Source organism: Babylonia areolata, chromosome 19, assembly GCF_041734735.1.
Source record: "Babylonia areolata isolate BAREFJ2019XMU chromosome 19, ASM4173473v1, whole genome shotgun sequence".
NCBI classification, from domain to species: domain Eukaryota; kingdom Metazoa; phylum Mollusca; class Gastropoda; order Neogastropoda; family Buccinidae; genus Babylonia; species Babylonia areolata.
Genome location: NC_134894.1, coordinates 52,168,039 through 52,194,612, shown reverse-complemented (window position 1 = coordinate 52,194,612; position 26,574 = coordinate 52,168,039). Strand labels below are relative to the sequence as shown.

Genomic DNA, 26,574 nt, shown 5'->3' with positions numbered 1-26,574 from the left:
TCATCCTCCAGTCGTCTCGCCTTAGTCTTGCCACTGGAAATTGGTGGACCCGGACGAGAGAGTGAGGTTGACGTTGCGAAACTCCTCTTCACTTTAAACAAAACTCATCGCGCAAGTCATCAGTCATCCAAAATGACCTTTTATCCTTCATCATTTCATCACCCCCAAGTCCTGTGGCGACAGGCGAGCGACGAAACGACAGGTCTGGGTACACTGGCAGTCGCATGCCGCAGACCTGCACACAGGCGGCTCAGGCCATAGGGTCGTTCTTCGTCGACAGGAGCAGCGATGGAGCTCGGCAGCCGTCTGAGCGTCTGAGCAGCCCTCTTTAGGAATGCACTGCTCACCTCCCTGGCATGAGGAAGGGGCTAGAAAAGGTGCCCTAAAAATTGCCTGCTCCATATCACCCCTGCCAGCATACCGCGGCTGGCGGGGATCCTACATCAGCGGTCGAAACAACAAGAAAGAAAAGAAAAAAACAAGGATCGTTCCTCTCACCATTGGTGCTTGGAACATAAGGCCTCTCCTGGACAGAGATAACGCGGACAGACCCCAAAGGAGAACGGCACTAGTTGCATCCGAACTCGCCAGATACAACATTGACATCGCAGCCTTGAGTGAGACTCGGCTTGCAGGTGAAGGCGAGCTCTGTGAACGGGGATCTGGTTACACCTTCTTCTGGAGTGGACGAGGAAGCGAAGAGCGACGTGAGGCTGGCGTTGGTTTTGCAGTAAAAACAGCACTTGTCAGCAAGCTAGCTGGAATCCCAAAGGGAGTCAACGATAGGCTTATGACCATGAAACTCCCACTGGCATCTGGCCAGAAGCACCTCACCATTGTCAGTGCCTACGCCCCAACCATGACCAACCCGGATGAAGTGAAGGCGAAGTTCTACGAAGACCTTCACTCTGTCATTGCTGCTATCCCTAAAGCAGACAAGCTCATCATTCTTGGGGACTTCAATGCTAGAGTTGGCTCTGACTACATCTCCTGGGATGGAGTGATTGGAAAGCACGGTGTGGGCCACTGCAACCCAAATGGATTGCTTTTGCTTCAGACCTGTGCAGAGCATGAACTGCTGATAACCAACACAGTTTTCTGCCTCCCTACCCATACAGGACGTCATGGATGCACCCTCGCTCAAAGCATTGGCATCTCATCGATTATGTTATCGTCAGGAAAAGGGATAGGGCAAGATGTACGTGTAACAAAGACCATGTGCGGCACCGAGTGTTGGACAGACCATCGCCTTGTAGTCTCGAAGCTGAATATTTGAATCCAGCCCAAGAGACGCCCCCAAGGCCAGAAGGCTCCAAAATGGCTCAACATCGCTAAGCTGAAAAACATCACCATCAAACAGTCCTTTGTGGAGCTGCTGGAAGATCGTCTGGAATCCGCCTCTCTGGACAACCAGAATGCGGAGTCTGACTGGAGGACCCTGCGTGTACAGCTTCAGAGACCCTGGGACCCATGTCCAGAAAGCACAAAGACTGGTTTGATGAAAACTGTGATGAAATCAAGCAGCTTCTGAATGAGAACGCCGTCTGCATCAAGCCTACCTGAGCAACCCAAAGTCCACATCAAAAAAGGATGTGTACGATGCCATCCGCAGGACTGTTCAGCAAAAGTTACGCCAGATGCAGGATAAGTGGCTGAGTGACAAAGCTGATGAGATCCAGGGATATGCTGACAGGCACGATATGAAGAGGTTCTATGATGCCTTAAAAGAAGTCTATGGCCCCACATCCTCAGGATCATCCCCCCTCCTCAGTGCAGATGGGAATACCTTGATCACCGAGAAGGAGAAAATTCTCGAACGCTGGGCTGAGCACTTCAACAGTGTCTTAAATCGCCCTTCCTCCATAAATGATGAAGCCATAGACCGTCTCCCACAAGTCCCCATCAACGAAGCACTGGATGATCCGCCAACACCTCTTGAGACCCAGAAAGCAATCCGTCTGCTATCCAGTGGCAATGCACCTGGCTCAGACTCCATACCAGCAGAGGTCTACAAGGATGGAGGCACTGTGCTGACTGAGAAGCTCCATCAGCTGTACTCACTCATGTGGAAAGAAGAGACGATTCCCCAGGATTTCAAAGATGCATCTATCATTCACTTGTACAAGCGAAAGGGGAACCAGCAAGCCTGTGATAACCATCGGGGCATTTCCTTGCTCTCCATCGCAGGCAGATACTTGCCAGGATCCTATTAAACCGCCTCACAGCACACCTTGACCAAGGTCATTTGCCTGAGAGCCAATGTGGATTCCGAGAAAGAGCGCGGAACCACCGACATGGTGTTTGCTGCAAGGCAGCTGCAAGAGAAATGTCAGGAGTAAATGCTGATCTGTTCTCCACCTATGTCAACCTCACTAAGGTCTTCGACACCGTGAGTAGAGAGGGACTGTGGAAGATCATGGCCAATTCCATGAAGGCATGCAGGCTCGAGTCCCAGGACAAAGGCGAAACATCTGCTCCTTTTGCTGTCACAAATGGTGTCAAGCAAGGCTGCGTCCTGGCTCCAACACTGTTCAGCCTCATGTTCTCTGCAATGCTTACTGATGCCTTCAGAGATGGCGATGTTGGAATCGGCCTAAAGTACCGAACAGATGGCAAGTTGTCTAACCTCAGAAGGCTTCAAGCAAAAACGAAGGTCATGACAGACATCATCAGAGACTTTTGTTTGCTTATGATTGTGCCCTCAACGCTGGATCTGAAGCTGACATGCAACTCAGTGTCGACAAGTTTGCCACTGCCAGCAGGAACTTCGGCCTTACCATCAGCACAAGGGGAAAACTGAAGTTCTCCATCAGCCAACCCCAGGGAAACCCTACGTTGAGCCCAACATCACAGTCAACGGTCAGAGACTCAGTGCGGTGGAGCGGTTCACATACCTTGGCAGCACCTGTCACGAAATGCGACCATTGACGATGAAGTGAACGTCAGGATTGCAAGAGCGCAAGTGCAACTTTTGGTAGACTGAAGCAAATGTCTGGAACAGAAGAGGCATTAGTCTTGAGACCAAGCTAAAGGTCTATAGAGCAGTAGTTCTCCCAACACTACTGTACGCCTGCGAAAACTTGGACAGTGTACCAACGACATGCCAAGAAGCTGAACCACTTCCACACAACATGCCTCAGGAAGCTACTGAACATCAAGTGGCAAGACAAGACCCCAGACACAGAGGTGCTCGCAAAAGCCACCCTTCCCAGCATCTTCACCATCCTGATGCAGTCCCAGCTTCGCTGGGCTGGACACGTGGCGCGCATGCCAGACCATCGGCTGCCCAAAAGGCTCTTCTATGGCGAGCTGCAACAAGGGAAGAGATCACACGGAGGTCAGAAGAAGCGCTTCAGAGATACTCTGAAGTCTCTCTGAAAGCGTTTGATATCAACCCTGACTCTGGGGAGGAATCTGCAGTGGACCGTGACAAATGGCGTGCTTCTGTGCACAAAGGCGCCAAGTTGTGTGAGGCCAACAGGACTGCTGCAGCTGTTCAGAAGAGGCAGGCCAGAAAGTCATGGGCAAACAAGCTCCCTGACAATGGTATGCCTGTCTTTGTCTGCCCCAACTGTCAGCGAACATTTCGTGCGCAGATTGGGACTATTCAGCCATCTGCGCATTCACAGATAGATTCATGAGCATCCTCCCCCCCAACCCCACCACCACCCTCCCCCCATCCCCCAGCTGGATGACAACGATGGTCATCAATCGATCTCGATGGACACACACCACCAGAGGCACACTAAGGTCCTGATCATCCACAAAAATTCAGTTTAGTTAATGTTCGACCACAACAAAAACTATCCACTTCATCAGAAGCTAATACTTGAAAAATGTACAAATTGATAAGGATGGGAAAAAAATTAAATACCGGTACATTAAGAAAGAGTAGAGCTGTGACAGGCAGCCAGTGAGGTACTCTGATATTGCTCAAATTCCAGTAGACATGCTTTATGTGTTATTCCTAATATTAGTCTTAATCTGATAAATTTATGCTTAGTTCCATGACAGAATTAACAAAAGAAAATGAAATATGCTGTTTTACATTTTGCAGATATTTGACACTCAGATGAAGGCAGCACTGGAGACACTAGATCTGGCCAAGAGTGAGTTGTTTGTGGCTGGACAGGGTGTGGCTGGTTCTCTGCGGCTCACAGCGGTTCACCATCTTGCTCCCATGCCCATTCCCTGCTGGGAACGCTGCCAAGGACCTCTTGCAGGCGGTTCTCAGGGTCTGTTGTCACTTCGAAGTTCTTTGTGTGCCAATGAAGAAGACATATAATGGCACTTAAAAAAACAACAGAAAAATAGGTGTTTCCATGGGCAAATGCAACTGAGGCTCACCCCTACCACCCTCTCCCCATTTTTTTTTTTTATAAATAAGGCAGTGGTACCAAGGAAGGTAACCACTCATTGCCCTCATTATTTTGTCCAGCATTTGGAAACAGAAAAAAAATATGTCGCCTGAGGAGCAAAGTGAATGAGATGGAGTGTAGATTTGAATAACGATCTGGGAGGTGTGGGATGGAGCAGAATCAGCAGTTATTGTAGCACATGATAGCTAATTTAAAAAGTATTATATATTGTAGAAACTGAGTGAAGAAAGTACTCATTCTGAAGGCTAGTGCAGCGCAAAAAGCAGAGCTCCAGTTCTTTAGGTTAGAGAACTGTCCCTGACAGTGGTAGGTATGTTTTTGTGTGTTTATGTTAATTCTTTTACAATGCAGTGCAAGGTTTCAAAGAACATAATTTGGAATGATATGTTTGAAAATGATTTCTGGTTTACCACTAATGTTGTCATTATATGAATGGGTACTTGTTTCTTTTCTTCATTTTTTTTTTCTTTCCTCTCTCTTGTTTATATTGTCCCCAGGTGCTGATAGTTGTGGATGATGTGGAAGTCAGGAGATGTGTTCGAGCACTGTCAGTCGTTGAAGACAAAGTCAGAAATGTCTGCAGTGTGAATGATTCACAAAACTTGGTTTCAGCTTTTAAGGTCAGTCCCATACTTTATATTGAAGATTTATCTTATTATAATCGTTTTCTGTTACATGTGCTGTGGTTTATTTTGTGATTTCTGCACTTCAAATTTTTTGTCATGAAATATCACAGAATTAGGGATGTTTTTCATTGTGATGATTAACACGGAAGGGTTTTAGTTTGAGACAGGACTGATTGTAACTTGTACTCTGTTCTCTCTTTTGTAACATTCCTGAAGTACTAGTATTAACAATCTGGACTGCAAAGATAGTATTGAGGGTCTGTTTTGAATGAAACAGTGCTGAACATCTTGCTGTCAGCACTTTACTGATAATATTTCAACTGAGTCTGCTTAACAGTCTGTATGAGTGTTCAGGTGACAAGAGAAATCTTCTCATATAACCAGTCATGAAAGTGAAGTTTGAAAATGGTTCAAGCAGGACCATATTTGCGTATTATATCAAAAAGTACAAGTACAGTGATAGTTAATGATAATAACAGTGATGTTGATGATGCAGTGAAGATCCATTTTGATTTTAGACTGTGACAGAGTCATATCAGTATGGTATGCTTGACAGCTGTTAATAATGTATCCGTCTTGTCAGCCAGGACCTGCAGCATGTTTGAACAACCAGTCTCAAAGACACACCTGCAAAAGGGATGATAATTAACTGATCTCAGTCTTCCCATTTGAGTCTCAGGCTCACAGACCTCTGGCTAGAAGCTAGCCATGGCTTCTCTAATATGTGTGAAAGTATTACTACTACTACTGTCCACTGCTGAAAATCAGAGTGATACTAAACAATTCTGACTTGGTTCAGGCCGATGACCTCACAGTTGTCAGTCTGTGACACAGATCATTGGACCATGGTTGTTGGTTTGTTCTTTTTAATTACTTGTTTTATTTATTTTATTTTTAGACATATATGACATTAGCTATTGGATTTTTTTTAATTGGATTGGAATTTATTCATTAAGGCCAAAGCCCCATATGAAGGGGTATGAACATAACATCTATTTTTTAGCAAGGAAGAAAACAGTTTAAGAATTTTGCAAAATTGTTTTATACAAGTTCATTTCTAACAGCCAGAAGTAATGAAAGTTTAAAGTCACTAGGGTTTTTATAATACTTCGCTGGTATAAACTGAAATCTAAGATCATCAAAGGCAGGACAACAGAGTGCAAATGAAACCTCAGTCTCAGTGGCATTTCTGCATAAAGGGCATTTCATCATATTCACATTATGTTCTTTGTATCAAAAACAATGTACCGCAATATCTGAAATTCCAAATCAAATCTTGTTAGCATATACCTTACATATCTGTTTAGACCAATCATAAGGTAAGGTTCTATGTTATGATTTGTTTTAAATTTTCTGTATTTTCTGTACTCTAAGAACCTGTCACTGTTACTAATGTGATGATTCCACTTTTGCCAACCACATTTGACAAGTCTTTGTTTAATCAACTTTATAAAAGAGTTAACACAACCCACCCACTGATTTTCTCATGCAAAAAAGAAACCATACTTCGCTGGTGTATCATGAACCTTAGAAGCCCATTTTGCTTTTCCTTTGTTAGCTAAACCTAATAGCATTTTATAGGCCTTGAAAGGTAGTCTGTGTTTCTACCAGTTGTGTCAGTTTTCAAGTAATATCAAATAACAGATATGCCTGAATTAATAGTTAATGGAAACCTGTTTAATAACATGCCATAAATAAGATCATTAGGTGTTCGTGTGCCGACTCCTAGGTATTTTTTTCAAATGAATAGCTGAACACTTTCTATTCCAGCAGAGGCTTTATCCAAACCCCATAGTTCTGCACAATAAAGCAGAATGGGCTGCACCTGGGCATCAAACAATTTTAATAATACACTTATAGAATTACAGTTTGATTTATACAGCTTACACATAATACTAAATGCAGCTATTTTACCCCTTGCTTGCCAAATCCTGACAAACATAACTGAAACTCAATTTGGTAGAAAACAATATTCCTTAATACAATATGAATTTACAACTGACATCTAAATTGTATTATAAAACCATCTCTCTGTACCAGACAGATATCCCACCTTTCCTAAAAACTACAATGCTACTCTTATCCATATTAACTTTGACTTGTAGTTGAGATGCGGCGTTGTAAAGATTGTTTAATTGTGTCTGTAAGCCAGGTCACAGTTTCTGATAATAACACAGTGTCATCAGCAAACAAAAGAATTTTCTGATAATAAACACAGTGTCATCAGCAAACAAAAAGAATAAACAATTCAATATTTTATAACTTACATTTGCACCATGCCTTTTTTTTTTTGATTATCTTTTGAGAGTGAACTCATTATGTGCAGTGTGGTTTGAATTATGCAAGTGTCCATCCATCTCCTATTTCAAACTATACTGAAAAGATGTCAGCTACGTTTGTAAGATTGCATGTCTCTAATAATCAAATCATACATTTTGTGTCAGTCTGCTATCCCAGAGGTCCAAGTAAGCAAATACAAATTGGTTGCAAGCATTAAATTGCTCAAAAGAAAGATGGATCGTCGGAGGAGATTTTAATTCCCATGCGCCCTTCTGGGATAGTGATTGTCAAATAATATCTCATCCTGACTTTGTTGAAAATATTGTTGATTCTTCGTTGCATTTACTTAATGATGGGAGGATTACATGTATCCCAGATGTGGCTCATCATAGAGCATCGGCACTTGACCTTACCTTCATATCACCATCTCTAGCTTTAACAGTACAGTGGGATACTGGGGATGATCCACTAGGCAGTGATCACATGCCAATCACACTCTCTTTTAAGGATTGTACCATATCTAATTACAGCGGAGAAGATGAAATCCTAAAATTCAATTATAAATACGCAAACTGTGAAACATTTCAAAACTATCTTACGAACATTTCTGAAAGTGAAATTTTTTGTGAAGATTTAAATGTTTTTTATAACAACTTTCAAAAATCAGTTATTGGAGCTGCTGAAATAGCAATTCCCAAAAAAGGTTCAAAGAGGAGTGACACTTTTTCTGGAAATGTTTGGCGGAATAATATGTGTGGAGTCTGTAAATACAACAAAGAAACTAGCATACCCAACCTGTTTAAGACTCAGAAAAGTACCTGACAAAGATGTAAAAGAAGCCACTCATAAAGAAATGTGTTTCACAAAAACCAAGGTGAATAGAGCCATAGCCCAAGAAAAAAGACAATACTGGTCACAGTTCTGTTTGAATGAAGTATCTGACCATAAGGATATGAAAAAAGTGTGGGCCAAAATGAAAGAAATGAAACCAGGCATTGTTCTGCAAGACTATCCTATTAAAACGAAAGATAAAGAGTTTCTGTCCCCTCAAGAGAAGGCTGAAGAATTTGTTTATATGTATTCTAAAACAGGTAGTGTGGATAGTTTGTCAAATAAACAAAAGACATGAATAATAATAATAATAATAATGGATGGTTATATAGCACATTATCCAGAAATCTGCTCCATGTGCTTTACAAAAACGCTTTTGTTAACATAAAACATTACATCTATGTTACATATACATACCAAAATGTGACTACACACACACACACACACACACACACACACACACACACACACACACACACACACACACATACATGCGCGCGCACGCACACGCACACACACACACACACACACACACACACACTGCATACATACATTTTAACATACATGTGTATCTAACAGCTACCCTAACACTTACGCACACATAGGTAGGCACAAACTTACATAAACACATGCACACACAATACACATTCATATACATGCATGTAGTTATGTTCACATACATATGTATACACACATAGTCAAGCACAGCTAACGCAAAGGAAGTGGACCTGCCACAATTGAACTTATTGCTGAGGGAAAAGGTGAGTTTTGAGACGAGATTTAAAAGATGAGAGGGAATCAGAATGACGGAGGTTATCAGGGAGCTTGTTCCACGTCTTTGGCGATTGAAAAGAAAATGATCTGTGTCCATAGGTCTTCTGACGTGAGGTATCCTGAGAAGTCGAGTATCAGAGGAAGAACGGAGCTGGCAAGATGGGGTATAGATATGGAGGAGTTCAGAAAGATACTTGGGGCCAGATCCGTTGACTGCAGAAAAGGTCAGAGTGGACAGCTTATAGTCTATTCGATCAGAAACAGGCAAGCAGTGGAGAGACTGAAGGAGAGGAGAAACATGGTCAGATTTAGAAGCTCTGCAAATGAGTCTGGCAGCGTTGGAGTCTGTCTGACAGATATTTTGGAAGGCCGGCCAAAAGAGAGTTGCTGTAATCCAATCTTGAGAGAACCAGAGAGCATACAAGTGTCTTGGTTGCATCGGTTGAGAGATAGTGGCGGATAGAGCTGATTCTACACAGTTCCAAATAGGCAACTTTACAGATATTCGAATTGTACTGTTGAAAGGAAAGAGACTGGTCTAGGATTACACCAAGACTGTGAACAGAAGGAGAAAGTGAAACAGGTGTGCTATTGATCAGAACAGAGTCAGGAAAGGAAGGATGTTGACCAAACTTCTTTGGACAGGTTATCATAAATTCAGTCTTATCATCATTTAATTGCAGCTTGTTGAGAGTCATCCAGTCCTTTAGGCCAGCAATGCACTCCTGTGTTTGAGTCACCAGTGCATCAAATTCAGCTATGGAAGCCAACTGATAAAGTTGTGTGTCATCAGCAAAGCTCTCATGCGATATCGCATGATGACTGATGACATCCGACACAGGAGCTGCATACAGCACGAAAAGAACAAGACCTAGGACCGACCCCTGTGGGACACCATATTTCAAGGCAGATACTCTAGAGTATCTACCATTTACACACACTTTCTGTGTACGCTCTGACAGGTAAGACGTGATCCATGCCAGTGCAGTGTCACGAATACCAAAGGAAGTTTTAAGTCTGTTTCAAGAGGATAGAGTGGTCGATAGTGTCAAAAGCTGCTGACAAATCTAAGAGAGCGAGAACAGATATCTTATCCTCATCAAATCCCGAAAGCAAATCATTCACTATTCTAAGAAGGGCCGTTTCGCAACTATGACCACGTCTATAAGCTGACTGGTGGGAATCAAGTAAACCATTTTGTTCAGATGAGCTAAGAGCTGAGACAATATGATCTTTTCTAGCAGTTTTGATAAAAATGACCGATTAGAGACAGGTCGATAATTTTTCAAACAATTATGATCCAAAGATGGTTTCTTGATGAGTGGATGTACAACAGCAGATTTGAAGCTTTCAGGGAAACAACCAGACAGTAAGGAAGAACTGATGACATGAGTAATATGTGGCAGTAGAAACATCAATACATTCAACCAACAAAGAAGACAGGACAGGGTCAAGCTAACAGGATCTCGGACAAGCGCTCAGACACACTTTCTTCACAAAATCTTCAGTAACTGGTTGGAAACAATGTAAAACAGGACCACTGTACACGCGTTCTTGAACGGGTGAAGAAGGAGACACAACGGAGTCAAGTTTCTCACGAATGCATGATATTTTGCCGGTGAAGAAGTCAGAAAACTTTTGAGGGAGTTCCTGCACCGAAAATGTTGTAGGGAGAGGAGTGTTTTTCATTTTACGTAGTAGATTGTTCGTAGCATTGAAAAGCTGTTTGGCTGTGGTGCATGCAAGGATTTTAGAAGAGTAGAACTTTGACTTTGCCCTGTCAACAATGTTTTGTTTTGAAAAGGAAGAACTGTCAAACTGGGTATTTCATAAAGAAAAATTGTTTGATGTTCTACCATTCAGGTCCCCACATACGATTACATCAGATTTATCTTCAGTCATTGATAAAGCCGCTAAAACATCTTCCACACACATTATCCCATTTAGCATAATATGGAGAATTCATAGGAGGAACATACTGTTTTCAAAGCCAAACAACTTTTTGTCAAGTAAAAAACATAAAATATTATCTGCGTTGCATGCAAGTTATTTGACAAAGGGGACAAACACACTTCTTATCGAACACCCCACCCCCACCGCCACACCGCCTCCCACACCCCTGATCTCCATCCCTGCCAAGTCAGATTGACTGCTGGTTTACAGTATACAGTGCGACTGTGGAACAAATGAGAATCTAGATCTTTGATGAAAGTTTCAACAAGACAAATAAAGTCAAAAGCAGAAATATAGTCAAGAAACTGTTTATCAAAACGTTTGTTGAAAAGCCCACATACATTCCAATATAGAAAATGAAAGGGTGTATAAACAATATCAACTCTAGAATGATCAGCAGTACAAGATAGATCTGTTGTGTCCATACACAACTGTTCTTCGCTCATGTCTCCATCCTTGCCAATATTTTCAACCTCTCTCATGATTTTCATTCAATACCTCACAGAAAATCCATTGTTCCCCACCGTATCTATTAAATCCATTTGCCTGCACTGCTTGTGAAAGAACATTTTTTTCCCTATCAGCTGTGACACAGTTAGCACTATTAAAAATGTTCAAACATCAAAAGAAAGGCCAGATCCATTCCATTAAGACAAACTGAAGCAACAAAACCCTTTTCGTCAGTGGACACAGAAGCTTCTGATCACATAGATTGTTCAGATTTGTTCTTATTTGAGAGACAGAGAAAAAGGCTAGCTTGTTTTTTGTTTTTTAATTTCCAAGAGAGCATATTGTATGTGCTTTGTAGGCTGAGTAGATGCAATGCCCAGCTAGGAAGTGAGAGTCCCATATTCGAATCATGCAAGGAACAGGATACTTTATTTCCCTCCTCCAGACCTTGAGTGGCTCCTTGTGCAGCATGCCTTTAGTATGCACAGCAGAACCCATGGCAAAATTCTGTGGAAAAATCTACTCAGATAGGCTACCAAATATAACCTTCAGACACACACAAAAAAGGAATTATAATGCTATATTTGGCAACACACTGTTCATGGGGAGCTAATCCTTCACATAGACATATTTGTTTTGACATATGCATGCTTCAGTACATTTTTTTAATGGAATACAGTACAGTACAATACAATACAGTTGGTGTCATATACTGTACCATGTCAAACTGATGCAAACTAGGCCTATTGGTTTGCTCTGCTTGGCCAAATTTCACGTGGCTAACAGTGAAAAGACGAGCCGTCTTTCCCAGTCCGCTCTTAGCCAATCAAACGCCTCTAAAAGCTCTAAGTGCTGAATAATTCCTTTGGCCAAGGGCTCTCCACGCCATCTTGTCAGGTTTACGCTCTGTCTCGTCTTACGCTTTTTTTGGCTATTAAGTGTATTCATTTGGCCTTATTTTGCTGCATGCAGCTTGTGTTTATTGTATTCTTACATTCTGTGTACTCGATTCGACTCGGCTCCCTCGATTCGTTCGTTTTTTCTCTACCTCTAAGTCGATCCTGTCTTTCCTTTCTCTGTCGGGGATCAGATTTTCGCTAGGTGCCTAAGCGTAGGTATCATGCCTCGTATGCCATCCCACGAAGGCAGGGATCATGAAGCTGGGATTGAGACTCGGCAAGAGACTCTCCCAGGCCCGGAGCTCATGATTCCTCCTGATATGGACTGCGGCGAGGCGTCTTTAGACACTGATCGCAGAGGCGACACTCGTACCAGTAAAACGGTCATGAAGGGGACCGGTGGGTAAGGGGTATGAGCGTTGCCTACTGAGGTGTCCCAGCGTGAGGCAGGGAGAGGGGGGGAGTGGCAAGTCCTCTCTTGGTGGTGGGGACTTGCGGCTTGGCGCGAACTCCCAAGGGGAGGCTGCGCCCGGCCGTTACCCGGGTCCCCACTCGGAGATGGCCCTCAGGGGCCCCATTGCTGTTCCCCCTCCTCCCTCCTCTGTCGACCCCCCTCCCCCACCTCCTTCTGGGGGGGAGAAAATTTTAGTTCCGGGGGGGGGCCTCTACTTTGCCCACCCCGGGCCAAGCCACCCCCAGTCTCCCCATGGGAGGGGATTCGGGGCGCGTGGCCACCTGCTCTGCAGGTCATCCCGCTATCCGGCTGGTCTCCCCTGCTGGGGGAGGCCCGCGCATGTCAGGCAGTTCCGGGCAGTCCGCCCGCTTGTCTTCGGGCGGGACTGACACCCAAGTCAGACCTGACCTCCCTCCGACTTGGCCAGGTTTTTCCCTTCATGGAGGTCAAGGCGCCAGTGACCCTTGGGGTTGGGATCACAGAATGGCTGGTGTCCACGGGTGGTTACCCCCATTCTACCCGTACTGGGGCGCGCCTATGGTGCACGCTGAGTTGCCGGGAGGACCAGGGGCCAACCCCTTGTCCGCTCCCCACCGGACCCAACCCAGCACATCTCACAGGGTGACACACACAGCCCCAACAAGTGGGATTGACTTCTTGTCGGTCAGGTTGAGCTCCTCGACCAATATTGCCGCTCCGTCCACAAATTGGGCCTCTGTCAACCCACAGGTGACCTCCATGGTCACAACGGCCTCCTTGTCAGGACCGACGGCTGCCAAGGGGGCCCCGCTCGGCCCGGGGGAGCCTGCAGTTCCCACTTATCCAGCCCTTGGTCCTACAGGGAGATGAGTGGGTGTTTGTCCCCTCACAGCACTCGTGGGTCACTCTTGCATCCAGGGACGCCCTCTCTGAGAAGGTGTGGCACCCACCATCCCAAGCATGGTTGGACCTACGGTCCACACGCTCCCCACCCGCTTCAGGTGTCAAGGACATAACAGCTTCTGTACCTGGACGACTGGCTTATCCTGGCCCAGTCGCAGGCCCTGTGCCAGAGTCATACGGCCAGACTTCTAGACCTTTGCTCCCAACTGGGCTTCCTCACGAACCAGGAGAAATGCGATCTGTCCCCAAGTCAGTCCTTCGATTTCTTAGGGATGAGATTCGACATGCGGTCCATGATAATCTCTCCGACGCCAGATCGCTGGGACCGTCTGGCAGGCCTCCTCAGCCACTTGCGCCGTTCCTCCCAAGCAACAGCGCGGACACTTTCTTCCCTCCTGGGCATGATGGAGCCCATGGCACCTCTCATTCCCCTGGGCAGGGTTCTCAAGCGCCCTCTTCAGAGGGCACTGAGGTTACGGTGGTCCCAGAGCACTCAGCCATAGGATACCCAGATATGTCTGGGTGAGTGGTTCCTCGAGGTGACATCAGAGTGGTTAACCACCCCTCTTTGGACACAGGGGGTGCCCATAGCCCCACCTACTCTTCAGGTGGCACTCTTCACAGACGCCTCCTCCCTGGGCTTGGGAGCCCACATGGACTCACTCCATGCAGCAGGGACTTGGTCCCCGGAGGAGCGCCTATGCCACATCAATGTTCTGGAACTGGAGGCAGTTCGCAGGGCTCTCCTGCACTTCATGGGGGAGGCCACTGGCAAGACCGTCCGCTTGTTCACGGACAATATGACGGTCACATGTTACGTGAACAAAGGGGGGGGGAGAGTGCACTTGGCAGACCTCTCCCTGCGGACCGAGGCTGTCCTCCGTTGGTGCCACAGCAAGGGCATTGCACTTTCAGCGAGACACATAGCAGGAAAAGCCAACATCTTGGCAGATGCTCTCAGCAGGTCCAAGAGTGTCATCCACACAGAGTGGACCCTGGACAAGGACACCCTTTAGGGGGTTTGGGAATGGTGGTTTCAGCTGATGGTGGACCTTTTTGCCACAAAGTTCAACAAGAGACTTCCCACTTATGTCTCTCCGGTCGCTGACCCAGAAGCGTGGGCAGTGGATGCTCTCTCTCTAGACTGGAGCTGTCTGATTGCCTATGCGTTTCCTCCCTTTCCAATTCTGTCCAAGGTGATACGGAAAGCCAGATTGGAACGCCCACAGCTGATTCTCATTGCGCCGAAATGGCCAGCCCAGGCCTGGTTTCCAGACCTTCAGTCCCTGACACATGTTCAACAACTGGAACTCGAAACCAAACCTCGTCTGCTGAGGCAGCCCCCGTTCGGGCATTCCTCATTCCAATCCTCAACTGCTCCACCTGGACGCATGGCTGCTGTGTGGTCGGAACTGTCAGCATCACCATTGAAGTCTTCGACCCCTCGGTCGGCCTCTGTGTCGGCTGCGCTGACCCAGGGGGGTGCCTCCTCTGACCTCCTCTCCATAGTCACCAAAGCAAGGAGGGAGGGAACGGAGACTTTGTATGACTTTCGCTGGAAGAAATGGTTGCGGTGGTGTACAGCTCAGGACGTTCCCCTACTAACCCTACGAGCATGCAGCTGGCCAACTTTCTGGCTCACTGCTGCTCGGTTCTCAACCTGTCTGCTAGTTCTGTGTGAGGGTACAGGTCTGCCATCTGTACCACAATCAAAGAGCTAGGCGGTCCCACCTTTGAAGCGGATTTCCTGCTCAGAGAGGTGGCTAGGGGCGCCTCTCTGAAGGAATCTAGAAACCCCAGAAGAGTGCCCCTCTGGGACTTGTTCCTGGTGCTGGATTTCATTCGAAAACAACCCTTCGAGCCATTGGGGACTATTCCTTTCGACTTACTCACCCTTAAGACCTTTTTTCCTTCTGTTGCTGGCCACAGGCCGTCGTAGAAACAAGATTCATGGTTTTAGTGGAATGCCACAAGATCTGGCCTTCGACAGAGATGGTTCCATCACTCTTCATTTCCTTCCAGAGTTTCTGGCTAAGAACCAAGACCCCGAGGTCCCTTCCCCTCTCTGAGGGTCAGACCTTTGTCTGATATTCTTGCCCAAGAGATGAGGATAGGCATCTCTGCCCGGTTCGGTGTCTCAGATACTATTGGGATAGGTCTCGCCATAGGTGTTCTTCTCAGAGGGCGTCTTCTCATCTCCCTCAATGAGAATTACAAGAAAGACATCGCTGCAGACACCATTTTCCCGCTGGGTTTCCCAAGTCATTCGTAGAATCTACTCTCATGCTCACAGGGATATCAGCTGTCTTAATCCCAGAGCACACGAAGTGTGGGCCATAGTTACTTCAGCTGCTTTCCAGCACTCAGTGCCACTGCAGCATGTCTTGGAGGCGAGCCTTCTGGTGGTCTGAGAACCCTTCATCAACTTCTACCTCAGGGATTTCCGTATGACCAGGGCTGACGGGTTCCAAAGGGATTTCCTTTGTTGCGGCTAACACTGCCGTCTCGGTTACAAGGGCTCCCCATATGAACCAGTAGGCGTTGGCCTCCTCCATTTGCTTTAAATTCTGTATCAGTTTGACATGGTACAGTATATGACACCAAAAGGAGGAGTTTGTATTATACTCCATGTTTGGTGATAAATATACTTACCATGTCAAACTCGAATGCCTGCCCATCCGTCCCCGCGTCTCCACCGTGGTTCTCATGGGGCATTTTTTGTCGATGGTCACGGAATGATTCAGCGCTTATAGCTTTTAGAGGCATTTGATTGGCTAAGAGCGGACCGGGCAAGACAGCTCGTCTTTTTACAGTTAGCCGCGCGAAATTTGGCCAAGCAGAGCAAACTGATAGGCCTAGTTTGCATCAGTTTGACATGGTAAGTATATGTATCACCAAACATGGAGTATGATACAAACTCCTCCTTTTAAGACAGTATTGTACAATACTGTGCAGTACATTACAATACATGTATCTTTTGACAGGAACTGACGGAAGCTCTGCTGTACCTGAACATGGTAGTGAATCGAGACATAAAGACCTGGTGAGTCCAGTACAGAGTGAGGGACTGCAGACAGGTCTCAGTCTGATGCGGAAAGGAGTCTCCAGTCTCCGTATGGGCTGTCCAGACCCATCTGAAATACTCCAACAACCCACAGGCTGCAGTATGTGTGTATGTCTGTAGTGTGTGCCAGTTTGTTTACATGTGTTATATAACACAGAAAAAGAGAGAGAGATTGTTTTTGTTTTACAGAGAAATTTAATATGTAAATGTTTCCATGTTGGTTGTTACAAATGATATTTGAGACGTCTACTTTAAAACATTTTTTTTGTACATACATCTTTCTTTGGTCACTTGTGTGAATTGATGCTTGAGACCAAACAATCTTATTGTCTTAGGACAGCTGAAAGGGAAAACTGCTGTATAGCTGTGTTTTATTGGACATTTATTTGTTCAATATATTTTAAAGAAAGTACTGTCCAATCTCCCTTACCTGTGTAGCCTGCAAAATGATGAAGCACATAATCGCCAGCCACATCATGACTTACATCAAGAGCAATTGGCATCCTATGCCCAAAACAGCATGGCTTGCGAAGAGGACAATCTTGTGAGACACAGCTGCTGGGCTATATTGACGAAACAACATTTGAACTGAAAAGAGGGAACAAAGTGGACACAATTGTCCTTGATTTCTCAAGGCCTTTGACAAGGTCACCCATGTCCTGCTTGTTCACAAATTACAGTGTAATGGAATTAGAGGTAATCTCAACGCATGGATTAAGAACTTCCTTGGAAGACAGGTCATAAGCAGTTGTGATGGGAGGAGTCACCTCAGAATACATCCCAGTCAACTCAGGTGTTTCTCAGGGTTCGGTCTCGGCCCATGTCTCTAACTACTCTGCGGTCAGTGACTTCCCAAATCCCATCACATCTAAGGCCAGAATATTTGCTGTATAAAAAAGTTATGAGAAGGAAGCTGACCATCTTCCAAGAAGACAGTCTCCCATACCCTCTGGGAGAAACACTGGGCCATTCAATGCCACCCGCAAAAGCGATCCACCTTGAGTGTCAGTCAAAAGAGAAAAAAGATTGTACCAGACTACCAACCACGCACTGGAAAGCATCAACACCATAAGATATCTGGTTGAAGACATCCAGGACAACCTACGTTGAGATCGTACTTCAACTCTATAACCAACGAAGCCAACAAGACCTAGGAACCTATCCTAGATTATGCAGCCTCTGTGTGGGACCCCTATCTAGCCAGTGACATCCAGGCCATTGAAAGGGGTCCAGCTCTGAGCAGCAAGATTGGTCGCCAACCAAAGTTGACAGATGTCTTGCGTCAACTCCATCCTCAGCTTGCTCAAATGGCACCCCCTACAATCAGATGAAAAAATGCTGGACTGGAATATTTTTAAATTCCACCATGGACTCATCTCCATAAAACTCGTCCCGCTACCAAACCATCAACAGCAGGCTGAGCTCCAGAGAAAACAAGATCTGCAACTATGACATCCCTGCCTGCAGGACACAGTACAGACAGTCTTTCTTCTCCCCACACCATCCCTGAATGGAACACACTGCCCTAAGAGGTTGTCACAGCTGAGTCGCCGGACTGTTTTTAATCCAGACTGGCTTCCTGCCATGACTCAACAAAGTAAACCTTAACACCACCCACCCACCCCCCTCTACCTCCCCAACCTTTCTGTTTCTTAAGTTTCTCCCACCCACCTTTTCCCAGTGAGTTTGTACCCCATACACACCCCTCCCCCACCTCCACCCTCCCCCTTTGTTTTGTTTTTTCCCACATGGTAAGCTGGTAAGTAGTGTTTGTAAGAAGGCCGATTGATGTAGCTGGAGATGTGAATACACAGTGGACTGTGCCCCACCTCCTCTCTCAACTAATAGCACAGCCTCTGGGCAACCCAGTCAAATTGTGCTCCTACAGCAGCCTCTTACAAAATAACAGTTTTCTTCAGTGTATTGATGTTAGTTGGGACTATGTTACATGGAAGTAGAAAGTGACAGCAAAACTGATATCTTACAGAAACTTGTGGTAATTCTTGCTGACTATGGAGCTCCATTTCAGAGGTTTTTTTTTTCCATATGAAAGTGGGAATTTAAAGTAAATACTCACTATGAAAGAAATAGTTGTGGATTTGAAACAAATCTAAAATCCAACTCAAGAGAGACAACAAAAATCAAGCAATTCCATGGAGTGTTCGTTTCCTCCTGTAGGTTCCACCTACAATGTTTCATAGAAACCAAGACCAAACACTGGCCATTTTATCCTGGAAAGACCACAAGACCCACCACCCTGGCTGCTAAACACAGAACTCCAACCCATACAAGAAACAGCTCCTGAGGACCAGGGAATGGTTTTGGAGAACTCCTACACTCCATAAAACACCAAAGGGAGAAAGGAGAGAACTTCCTTTAACAAGAGAGGCAAGGCCTTCAGACTCACTTGTGATACACTTAAAAAAAAAAAAATCTAATCATTAAAATGTGTTCTGTATTTGTTATTATAAAGCTTCGGGTTAAAAAAAAGAAAAAAAGAAAAAAAGTCCTAACCAGATTCGAACCCCATGTGTTCGGGTGGAGAAGAAACTGTCCTTACCCATTACACTATCGTGGCTCCTTAACTGACATTTCTAAAATTAATATTTGAACATACTTTTTTAAAGGGCGATAAATCAATTGCGGTATTCGCAGGAGAATGCTGTTTAAATCATATTATTCTGTGTATCTTGGGGCATTCAAAAATCTTTAAGGGCAATAAAAAAATTCTTTTTAAGTCCGCGGTAAAAGGAGACGTGTCTATCGCCACAATCAACTGCAACATTTAGCCGTTTTCTCTAGATCTAGATAGATGTACAAGTTTAGTTACACCTGCCGGAATGTAGTACGACACGGTCGATTCAATTTCTCTTTCATGTTCATTCTAGTTTTATAGTTTTAAAATTGATATGAAAATTGAGTATTTTGTTAAACTAATAACATGTAGAGCCAAAGTACAAGTACTTCTAAACGTCGTAAGAAGTGAAAAGGACTTCATTTTGAGAAAAATCAAGACTGGAATTTTTTTCATTTCATTGTGATCAATTCAAGGGTATTACTCGCATGGTTTACAATTTTTAACTGTGAATTCCGACTGATTCTGTGGATATTTTATGGGCAGTTTGGGGCATAATCCAGTAATTGATGAGGCGTTCACAAATTCTTTCTTGAATAAATATTTAACGATCTCCTTCTCCAACTTCCCATCACATGTTATTGTGTATTGTCCATTGAATATAGGATTGAACGGGCAGGTCAGCAACTTGAAACAAAATGGCGTCGTTCACGTTTTGCGAAGAATATGAACACGCGCTTTGAATGTGTTATAAATATGTGTACGCAATTGATGTTTGCCCATGACCTTCAGGGCTCAGCCAATAGATCTGTAAAGTCCACTCGTATTGATTTTAGTATTTTCCGAAAAGACCACTTGGGCGAATGAAACATAGTGAAAGCCCTGACACTGAGAGTAAAACACACAAGCTTTTTATGTATTGAGTATAATTTCAAAATGTAATGTTTAAGATGAGAAGATCGATTAAGGTCCCCTAGCATTAATTACAGATTAATTCCCTTTTTTTCCACTCTGCACCAAAACGTTTGCAAAATAAATAAAACTTCCATGCTTAGCAAAGAAGTTCCTGTTTGAACAAAAAATGATATAATGACTGCTCTTGTTGTTGTGTCAGAATATCAGATCAGAAGATGCCAAGTTTAGAGAATACAAAAAATATAAATATAACAGTAAATGCAGTTTGCATATAATTTGGCTTTCTTTTTCTGTATTTTTTGGGTGCCCATCCCAGAGGTGCAATATTGTTTTAAAACAAGATGACTGGAAAGAACTGAATTTTTCCTATTTTTATGCTAATTTGGTGTCACCTGACAAAGTATTTGCAGAGAAAATGTCAATGTTAAAGTTTACCACGGACACACAGACACACACAACACACACACACACACACAGACACACACACACACACACACACAGACAACCGAACACCGGGTTAAAACAATAGACTTACTTTGTTTTACACAAGTGAGGTAAAAAAAAAAAAAAAAAAAAAAAAAAAAAAAGAAAGAAAAAAAAAGGAAAATTAAACACTTGTTAATTAAAATTTAATATGGAATCATGGAATGGGTAAGTTTTTTCCCCACTAATCAAGTACTTTGGAGATATTAAGTAAACCGTTTTCAATTTCCACACTTCTTTGAACATTTTGTCCATGTTGTCATCTTTGGTGATAAAGAAATGCTGTCTTCCTTGTGGAAGACCAGTGAGAATGAGAGTGCTCTTAGAGTTGTTTGATTTTTTCTTTGCTCAGTTATGTTATTTCAAATTGCTTATCCACTGTCACTCCTTTATTTGAGCTGGTTGGAAAGACTGGGAGACAGAATGACGGCAACAGATTTACAGGAGTGTAGAAGAATTCATTTCTGCCTTGTGTTTGTCAGGATGTGTTTCCCGATGTAGACTCCACACCACTCTTTGATTAATCATTTTTATTGATGTAAATTATGTTTTTGGCTTTAAGTTTTAAAATTAGCTATCACAGATCCGATTCTGAATGTTTTATCTTTTCCCATTTTTGTAATAGATAACGCATTTAAACATGAAGTCAGACTGAGGATTTGTAATAACATGAAGTGTTGTGTTGCATAACTTTTGTGAAAGGAGCACCAATAAGGTTTCTCAGTGGTTTGACCTCCATTAGGTTTATTATGACTTATGTGTTGGTTTTATTTCTTTTTGTTTATTTCTTTTTGTTATTTCTGTTTTCTTTTTAAATTAATTTTTATTTTCATTCGTCCACATTTGCTGTTTATTAAAAAATGCAGTTGACTCTGCCCTGATGCAGCTGAGAAAGAGTGCCTGTGTTGATTAATCTGCTTATGATGTACATGTATGTTTTTATTTGCATTATGGTGTGATATTTATGTCTGCTGAGGTGATGTGTCAGGTGAAAACACATGACTAATAATTGTCATATGAACATGATGTGTTTGTCACAGTATATATCACCATAGCTGTGTATTGTGAAGTGAGCAGTGATTTTGCTGTGTGGTAATGTGTTTGTTACCATAGTTTGTGTATTTATCACCATGGCTTGTGTGTTTCCCCTTTGTTGTGTGTTGTGAATGGAGGTGGTGATTTTGCTGTGTTGTGCAGGCAGCAAAACTGCAGGTGCTGGATCAGACTATCACCAACCTATGTGAAATGCGGACAGTTTTGGAGAGTGGGCCTCCCTCTGATCTGGAGGCTGAGGAGGCTGGTCACTTTGTCAGCCACATTGACAAGGTGTGTACATCTTGGGAAGGATTCTGTAGCCTTGCTTTTTAGACGTATCTAAGTGCTTCCCAGCACAGTTTTTGAGCATACTGAGCATCATAAAAACAAATTACTGGAATTTAAAATATGTGTATCAACACAGTGAACAAGAAGAAAATCAGAAAACCAAAAACTTTGATATGTGAAAGTTTTTTATTTTTAGTTTATTGCAAAGCCTAGTTGTGTGTGTCCATCGAGATCGATGATGACCATCGTTGTCATCCAGCTGGGGATGGGGGGAGGGGTGGGGGTGGGGTGGGGGGGAGGATGCTCATGAAGTTATACTGTGAATGCGCAGATGGCTGAATAGATCCCAATCTGCGCACGAAATGTTCGCTTGACAGTTTGGGCAGACAAAGACCGGCATATCATTGTCAGGGAGCTTGTTGGCCGTGACTTTCTGGCCTGCTTCGTCTGACAGCTGCAGCAGTCCGTTGGCCTCGCCCAACTTGGCGCCTGTTGTGCACGAGCAGCGCGCCAGTTGTCACGGTCCGACTGCAGATTCCTCCCAGGGGAGTCGAGGGTTGATATCAAACACTTTAAGAGAGACTTTCAGAGTATCTCTGAAGCGCTCTTCTGACTTCCGTGTGATCTCTTCCCTGTGTTGCAGCTCGCCATAGAAGAGCCTTTTGGCAGCCGATGGTCTGGCATTGCGCGCCTACGTGTCCAGCCCAGCGAAGCTGGGACTGCATCAGGATGGTGAAGATGCTGGGAAGAGTGGCTTTTGCGAGCACCTCTGTGTCTGGGGGTCCTGTCTTGCCACTTAATGTTCGTAGCTTCCTGAGGCAGTGTTGTGGGAAGTGGTTCAGCTTCTTTGGCATGTCGTTGGTACACTGTCCAAGTTTCGCAGGCATACAGTAGTGTGGGGAGAACTACTGCTCTGTAGACCTTTAGCTTGGTCGCAAGACTAATGCCTCTGTCTGTTCCAGACATTGCACTGAGTCTCTTGCAATCCTGACGCTCACCTTCATCGTCGATGGTTGCATTTCGTGAAGTGTGCTGCCAGAGGTATGTGAACCGCTCCACCGCACTGAGGTCCTCTGACCGTTGACCGTGATGTTGGGGCTCAACATAGGGTTTCCCTGGGGTTGGCTGATGGAGAACTTCAGTTTTCCTTGTGCTGATGTAAGGCGAAGTTCCTGCTGGCAGTGGCAAACTTGTCGACGCTGAGTTGCATGTCAGCTTCAGATCCAGCGTTGAGGGCACAATCATCAGCAAACAAAAAGTCTCTGAGATGGTCTGTCATGACCTTCGTTTTTGCTTGTAAGCCTTCTGAGGTTAAACACTTGCCATCTGTTCGGTACTTAGGGCCGATTCCAACATCGCCATCTCTGAAGGCATCAGTAAGCATTGCAGAGAGACATGTGCTGAACAGCGTTGGAGCCAGGACGCAGCCTTGCTTGACACCATTTGTGACAGCAAAAGGACAGATGTTTCGCCATTGTCCTGGACTCGAGCCTGCATGCCTTCATGAATTGGCTGACCAAAGAAATAAATTCTGAGGGCATCCGGTACTTGGCCATGATCTTCCACAGTCCCTCTCTACTCACGGTGTCGAAGGCCTTAGTGAGGTCGACATAGGTGGAGAACAGATCAGCATTTTGCTCCTGACATTCGCTTGCAGCTGCCTTGCAGCAAACACATGTCGGTGGTTCCCTTCCGCGCTCTTTCCGGAATCCACATTGGCGTTCAGGCAAATGACCTTGGTCAAGGTGTGCTGTGAGGCGGTTTAGTAGGATCCTGCAGTATCTCTTGCCTGCCGATGGAAGCAAGGAAGAATGCCCCCGATTGGTTATCACAGTCTTGCCGGTTTTCCTTCCCCTTTCTTCGCTTGTACAAGTGGAAATGAATAGATGCATCTTTGAAATTCACAGGGGGATCGTCTCTTCTTTCCACATGAGTGAGTACTGCTGATGGAGCTTCTCAGTCAGCACAGTGCCGTCCATCCTTGTAGACCTCTGCTGGTATGTAGTCTGAGCAGTGCTTTGGCACTGGGTAGCAGACGGATTGCTTTTCTTTGGTCTCTAGAAGTGTTGGCGGATCGTCCAGTGCTTCGTTGAATGGGACTTGTGGGAGAAACGGTCTAAATGCTTCATCATTTATGGAGGAAGGGCGATTTAAGACACTGTTGAAGTGCTCAGCCCAGCGTTCGAGAATTTTTCTCCATCTCGGGTGATCAAGGTAATTCCATTGCACTGAGGAGGGGGATGACCTGAGGATGTGGGGCCGTAGACTTCTTTTAAGGCATCGTATATAACCTCTTCAATATCGTGCCTGTCAGCATATCCCTGGATCCACATAGCTTTGTCACTCAGGTCCACATTTCCCGCAACTGTCGTAACTTTGCTGAACGTCTGCGTATGCATCGTACGCATGCTTTTTTGATGTGGACTTTGGGTTGCTTTAGGTAGGCATGATGCAGACGGCGTTTCTCATCCCAGAAGCTGTTGATTTCATCACAGTTTTCATCAAACCAGTCTTTGTGCTTTCTGACATGGTCCCAGGGACCTCTGAGCTGTACTATAGACAGCTCACGCAGGGTCCTCCCAGTCAACTCCACATTCTGGTTGTCCAGAGAGGCGGATACCAGACATCTTCACAGCTCCACAAAGGACTGTTTGATGGATGTTATTCAGCTAGCAAGTTAGCCGTTTTGGAAGCCTTACTGGCCCTTGGGGCGTCTCTTGGCTGGATTCGAATAATTCAGCTTCGAGACAACAAGGCCGATGGTCCTTGTCCTACACTCAGCGCCGCACATGGTCCTTTGTTACACTTACATCTTTGCCTATTTCCCCTTTTTCCCGACGATGACTAATCGATGAGATGCCATGCTTTTGAGCGTGGGTTCATCCATGACGTCCCTGTTACGGGTAGGGAAGGCAAAAACTGTTTGGTTATCAGCAGTTTCGTGCTCTGCACAAGCTGAAGCAAAAGCAATCCATTTGGGTTGCAGTGGTCCCACACCCGTGCTTTCCAATTACGCCATCCAGGAGATGTAGTCAGAGCCAACCTAGCAATTGAAGTCCCCCAAGAATGATGAGCTTGTCTGCTTTAGGGATAGCAGCAATGACAGAGTGGAAGGTCCTGCGTAGAACTTCGCCTTCACTTTCCATCCGGGTTGGTCATGGGTTGGGGCATAGGCACTGACAATGTGAGTGCTTCTGCCAGATGCCAGTGGGAGTTTCATGGTCATTAGCCTATCGTTTGACATCCCTTGGGATCCACGCCTAGCTTGCTGACAAGTGCGTTTTTACTGCAAAACCATCGCGCAGCCTCACGTTCGCTCTTCGCTTCCTCGTTCACCTTCCAAAAAGTGTAACCAGATATCCCCGTTCACAGAGCTCAGCCTTCGCCTGCAAGCCGATCTCACTCAAGCTGCGATTTCATTGTTGTATCTTGGCGAGTTCGGATGCAACTAGTGCCGTTCTCCTTTGGGTCTGTCCCGCCGTTATCTCTGTCCAGAAGTCCTTATGTTCCAAGCCACCAATGGTTGAGATGAACGGTCCCTTGTTTTTTTTTCTTTTCTTTCTTTTTGTTTTGTTTCGACCACTGATGTAGGGTCCCCGCCACCGCAGTAAAGCCTGGCCAGGGTGATATGTAGCCGGCAATTTATTAGGCACCTTTTCTAGCCCCTTCCTCCATGCCAGGGAGGTGAGCAGTGCATTCCTAAAGAGGGCTGCTCCAGACGCTCAGACGGCTGCCGAGCTCCATCCTGCTCCTGTCGAACGAAGCACGACCCTAGGCCTGAGGCCCGCCTGCGTGCAGGTCTGCGGGCATGCGACTGCCAGTGTACCCACACCTGTCGTTTCCGTCGCTCAGCCCTGTCGCCACAGACTTGGGGTGAATGAAAATGATGAAGGATGAAAGGTCATTTTGGATGACTGATGACTTGCGCGATGAGTTTGTTTTAAAGTGAAGAGGATTGCGCAAACGTCGACCTCACTCTCTCGTCCGGGTCCACCAATTATTCCCAGTGGCAAGACTAAGTCGAGACGACTGAGGATGAGCCACGGATCAGGGATGACCAAATATCCTTTCGGTGTCCATCATCTTGCTCTCTGCACTCCACAGTGCGCTGCTGGTAACCGCCTTCCTCTCCGTTGAACCGATAGGTTTCTTCCGCAGATTCTGCCGGGATTCCAGTGCTTCGCATGCATGGGTAACATACCCCGGGCCAACTGCGTGTGGCAAGCACAGCAGCAGAGTGGAGCTAGATGGCCGTCGGTGGCTCTCCTGAGCCGACGCCCTTTTAGGATCTCCAAAATGGTGTCTAGCCACCGCACGCCTCAACCAGTCCCGAAGGGAGCAGTGGAGTGCCCTTAGGAGAGGGAGAGGGGTCGCCGGCAACCCGACCCTGAACTCAGTTGTACGGGATTACAGTTACCATAGCAGAATCTAATGACCTGACATGACCTGGAAAAAGCCTAGTTTACAATAAACTCTGTAGACCTTCAGTGTCAAAGAATGCCAAAGTTTGAGTTTGAGAATTAACTGTGGGGGGATCAGTCCACGTGTCCAAATTTTTCCCCTAACATAATTATTGACATTGTCATCTTTGATCAGACAATATCTGTCCACCAACACAGCTAGAACGTATTTTTTTCATTTTCATCTTACCTTGACTACTGTAATGCTGTGTCTGGTTTGCCTGCT

General features: G+C 45.1%; 1 protein-coding gene across 3 annotated transcripts in view; it reads left to right on the top strand.

Annotated features, from left to right (window-relative positions):
• Nucleotides 1-4,896: 4,896 nt before the first annotated feature.
• The window catches only part of LOC143293831 (uncharacterized), a 208,714-nt gene continuing 187,036 nt past the window's right edge, over nucleotides 4,897-26,574 (top strand). For all 3 annotated transcript variants that reach the window (XM_076605113.1, XM_076605112.1, XM_076605111.1), the window contains exon 1: nucleotides 4,897-4,999. The gene's annotated coding sequence lies outside the window, so the exon portion shown is untranslated. The remainder of the gene's footprint in view (nucleotides 5,000-26,574) is intronic.